General features: G+C 37.5%; 1 non-coding gene across 1 annotated transcript; it reads left to right on the top strand.

Annotated features, from left to right (window-relative positions):
• Positions 1 to 4,970: 4,970 nt before the first annotated feature.
• On the top strand, positions 4,971 to 5,077 carry LOC148998581 (small nucleolar RNA R71). Its single transcript, XR_016171159.1, has one exon. It is a non-coding gene; the product is annotated as a small nucleolar RNA R71 (small nucleolar RNA).

Below are 5,077 nucleotides of genomic sequence, written 5' to 3'. Positions count from 1 at the left end.
TGTAAAAAGAGTTTTAAGAAATTCTCTGAATGATATCATGCATATTTGTGACTGGGTAAAATAATGGACTATTAATGAAAAGTCATGAAGCTCATATTATTAGTACTACTTCATTTGCTGAAGTGAATGTAGCAATTCATGTATGCCTAAAAGAAGGCAAAATATAATTATGGTCATGAATGTGGAAGTGGAAGAGGCAAAAGACGAAAATAATACCGTTCTTATGATGAAAATAAATAAGAGAATAATAAGGATTCTCAATATAACTCTTCAAGGAGTATAGATAATATATATCATCGATGTGGTATGAAATGTTATTGGGCACGCATCTGTCATACTCTACAATATTTTATTAAGTTTTGTCAAACTTCAATTAAAGAAATGAAGATAGTGTGGAGATGAATATGACTTTACAAAGCAATAACATTTAAGCAAATTTTTGCCCATAATGCTGATGATTTTAATGACCTTACAGATACTACACATCTAAAAGTTGCGGAATAATAAAATTGAATGTGGATGGATCCTCATCGTGTCGCTAACCAATCTAAATAAAATCCTATACTAATCTAGCAAGCAGAAAGTACGGGGTCGAACTATGGGGAACTAAAAGGCTAAGTTACTAAGATTGAATTCAACAAAACTAAGTTTAAGCTAAATCTATTAATTAATGCAAAAACGTTAACTATGAATATGTGAAGATCTTTTGGATTTCGAATCCCCAATGCTTTTCCCTAACCGATATAACTCTACACTTTCAAAGTAAATTAGGGATGGTCTTCCTAGATATGCCCTATCTTCGCAAGACTATCTTCCTTCGCGGAAGCTTGGCACGCTTAGTTTGCTGAGCTATAGAACATCTTTGGCCAAACTCAAACACAATCAACTAGAAGATACAGTACAATCAACTTAATGAAATAAACATGGTTCATCTACATCCCAAATAAAAGGAACTAGCTACTCATTATCACAAAGATCATAAGAAAAATAAAGTTGAAACATAGGGAGAGAGAGAGAGAGAGAGAGAGAGAGATGTGAGAGGTCTTCTTCTTCAGCAATGAGAGAGATGAGAGCCGCCGTCTTCTTTTTCTCTCGGGGCGGCTTCTCCTTTATGTATCCCGCACACAATGAATCCCCTCTCTTTACTCGTCGATTTGACCATTATTCTTTCGGAGTTTGAAAAAACTCAAAACTGGAAAGTTGTAGATATTTTCAATATAGTTCCATAGCATCTTGAATCACCAAAATACAAGATCATACGAGAGAGAGATATGCCCAAAATACTGAAGGTAGGTCTGTTTACCCGATTTTCAGATTTATTACTAATTTTGTTCCTTAGACCTCCACCTGTTTCCAATTTGACTAAGATCTTACTTTTCTTGATTTCTTGGGCAGCAAGATTAAATGCCATGATCTAAAATCCACGAATATCTAAAATATTTGCCAACTTTACTCCATATTATCTCTAATAACCAAAATCACCTTATTCCTGAAAAATACACAAAAATACTCAATTAGCTCTCTTTAATTAAATAAGTGTGGGGAATTAAATCAAATAAATAATGGTAAATTCATGCTTATCAAATACCCCCACACTTGAGTGTTTGCTAGTCCTCGAGCAAAACGAAACAATAAATGCAATACGGGAAATAAATAAAGAAAAACCTAACTCTCTTTCGTAGGAATCACAGTTGCACTTAGCATGTGCAACAAGGCTTTAAACCCCTAGGTTACCCTAGTGAACGAGTTGTGTCTCGTGAGTGTTTGCAGAGAATATACACACAAAATTCTTAAGTGCTTTTCTAATTATTCTGGCAGTAGTAAGAGTAAAAAGATAGATTCCAAGACAAAGACACTCCACTAAAGATTAAAGGGAATATAGGCACCCCCACACTTAAGCTCTTTACACCCTCTCTTGAGTCTAGCTCTAGGCAAAAAGTTCAATCGAGAAGTCTCCTCTTATCTTCAGTCTACCAGTTCACCCTCAGATAAGACTAAACTAGGTACCAAATAAGACCAAGAACTCAAGATCTAAGCAATATTGACTTTCTTAGACATTTCACCTTTATAAGCTCATTAATTCACTTCTTTCTTTAATACTCACAGTTCTAGTCTGTGCAATGTCTTGCCTCTTAAGCTTTCTAGATGGCCTATGTAACGAGTGTTGCGTCAGCTGCTCTCAAGCGAGATGGCCTTAAGGGACTAGGTGTAGAATACCCCTCGAACTCAGTTACTCATGCCAACTAGGCTACAGGCCAAGACTGGACCAAAGGCACCCCAACTGTTTGACGCGAGGCCCGATGTTGGTGACACCGAGACCCGGTTACTAAGAAGGAGGTCTAACCTTTAAACTTCAACATATTCTTTTCTTTTCTTTTCTTTTCTTTTCTTTTTTTTTTTTTTTTTTTCATTATACTTCAATTCACTTCACATTCAAATAGTCTAAAATCGGTTTCAACTTGTCACCATAAGCACAAGGCAATACAAGATAACTAGATGTTCAAACCTTTTGGACTACCTTGAGTTCCTATTTTTCGATTAAACCTCAGTCTCAAAATGTAAAACCCAGTACTATTCTCTCAAGAGGGTGTTCATTACATCAGATGGGATTTCTAAAACACTTAAACTCTCATTTTGTATCGAAGCAAGGAATTAAAACATTTATCTTACCAAAGCCAGAAAAAAATTGAGCACTTTTTATCTTTTTGACAATGCTCCACCAACTATCAACAAGTCTTACTCGAGTTGACACCCCCCCCCACACACACACACTTAAATTATGCAATGACCCCAGTGCATGCAAGATAAATAAAAAATGATAGAAGCAAATAGAGGAAAGAGTGTACCCGATGTTTGAAATCATGATAGAGCACGCAACAGTAAAACCTAACAATAAACAAAGAAAAGAAAAGAAAAGGAACAAGAAATAACATCTAAACAAATGGGTTGCCTCCCATAAAGCGCTAAGTTTAGAGTCTTCAACCAGACTCAGTGAGATGCAGCCAATGGAGGTGGAAGCTCAAATCTAAATGTGAATGGTGACTGCTCCAAAGAAGTGGAAGAGTCCAACAATGTGTTGACTTCCTCAATATTTAGGTTAGATTCCCCAAATGGCAAGTAATGTTGTAGGGGATCATCAATAAGTATGTTTGGAATATAATCAACCACTACCTCATCAACAAAGCTAATCGCAAAGCACTCTTCATCCCTATTTGGGCTTAATGATGCATTGAAGATGTTGACTCTAAGTTTCTTATTGCCAAATGATATGTCCATGACACCCGATCTACAATTGATGCAAGCATTCGCAGTGGCTAAAAAGGACCGTTCAAGAATGACTGGTGGTAACTTATTGGTAGTTGTATTGTTCATATCTAGGATCAAAAAATCAATAGGAAAATATAGATCCTCAACCTTTACCAAAACGTTTTCAAGTAGCCCACAGGGTCGTTTGATTGAGCGGTCTGCCAATTGTAGAATCACATCAATGGATTTCAAATCTCCTAGACCAAACATATCATAAATTGAACTGGGTAAAATATTCACACTGGCTCCCAAATCAAGCAATGCTTTATTTATGGATAAATCTCCAATGACACATGAAATTAAAGGTGTACCTAGATCTTTAAGTTTAGGGGGCAGTTGGTTGGAAATTACCGAGCTGACTTGTTCAGTTAGGTGCACAGTTTTAGGTGTTTGAGTCTTCAACTTACGCTTTTGGGTGCACAAATCTTTTAAAAACTTAGCATAAGCTGGGACTTGCTTGATAGCATCTAATAGTGGGAGATTGATACGAACTTGTTGGAATAAATCAATCATCTCTTGCATCTTACCATTCTTTCTAGAATCTGGAATTGAGGACTCAAGAGCTTAAGGGAAGGGGGCTTTGGGAGTGTAAGATTTAGGAGTAGGACCCTCTACAATCAGAATGTGCAACCCCTTACAAGGAAATTGATGAGAAATACTCACAGGTGGTGTTTCTTTACTAGGTTTGTGTGCATCATTTCCAGTCTCATGGGTCAAATCAACCTCCTCTCGACTCTCAAGATCAATGGGCAATGGCTTGGGAGTAGGCAAAGGTGCATAATATTCCTTTCCACTACATGTCACAATAGAGACTGCTTGGACTTGTTCTTTCCTAGACCCAATTTGATGATTAGGGTTACCTATTGGTTGACTAGGTAACTGACCAACCTCCCTCCTATTTATGGCATCAGCTAGTTGACCAAGTTGGATTTCCAATTTGTTAATGGACTAAGAATGGGAATGCAACAATTGAGTGTTTTGCTCTAATCCACTAAGTGCTTTTAGTACCTTAGCCTCAAATGATGAATTATGTGAGGGCTGTGGAGATGATGGTTGCTCATTCCTATATGCATTTTGGTGCATATTAAATGGAGGGTGGCCTATAAGGTATTTGATTAGAGGGATTGGGCATTGATTTTCGCAATGAAAAATTGGGGTGGTTTCGCCATCCTGGGTTGTAGGTATTGGAATATGGATCATTGCCCAATTTAGAAACTCCTTGGGGCAAATGTGCATGCTCCTTAACAAACTCAGGGTATTGTGTAGCCAAACAGCAATTAGTGACATGATGGGATAGGCTAGAACATAGAACACATGCTTCAATTTGATTAGGTGGAGAGAAACTTGTAGGAAGTGGAGATGGGGTTTGTTTTCCTAATGACAAGAGATGGTCCAATTTCTTTGATAGCAAGTCAACCTTAGTGCTCATCTCAATGGTAGGAATAATCTCATAGAGACCGCTCCTCTTTAGTTGCCCAATGGATAGAATCTCAGTCATAGCTGCTGAAGCATGGTGTTGGGAGTTTTCACCAAGGGTCTCAAAAAGTTCCCATGCTTCATTCTCATTCTTATGCATGAAAGTCCAACCACAAGAAGAATCAACCATTTGCCTTTGTCGGTCTCTAAGGCCATCATAAAAGCATTGAACCAATTGCCATTTAGGAATAGCATGTTGGGGGCACTTTCTAAGTAATTCTTTTAGTCTTTCTCAGGCCTCATGAAATTGTTCTCTTTCTTGTTGGGAGAAACTCGTTATCGCTCTCCTAATGCT

Source organism: Hakea prostrata, unplaced genomic scaffold, assembly GCF_041222555.1.
Source record: "Hakea prostrata isolate BN-2017 unplaced genomic scaffold, UWA_Hpros_2 contig_278, whole genome shotgun sequence".
NCBI lineage: Eukaryota > Viridiplantae > Streptophyta > Magnoliopsida > Proteales > Proteaceae > Hakea > Hakea prostrata.
The sequence above is the reverse complement of the archived record's forward strand: the minus strand, read 5'-3'. Positions and strand labels throughout refer to the sequence as shown.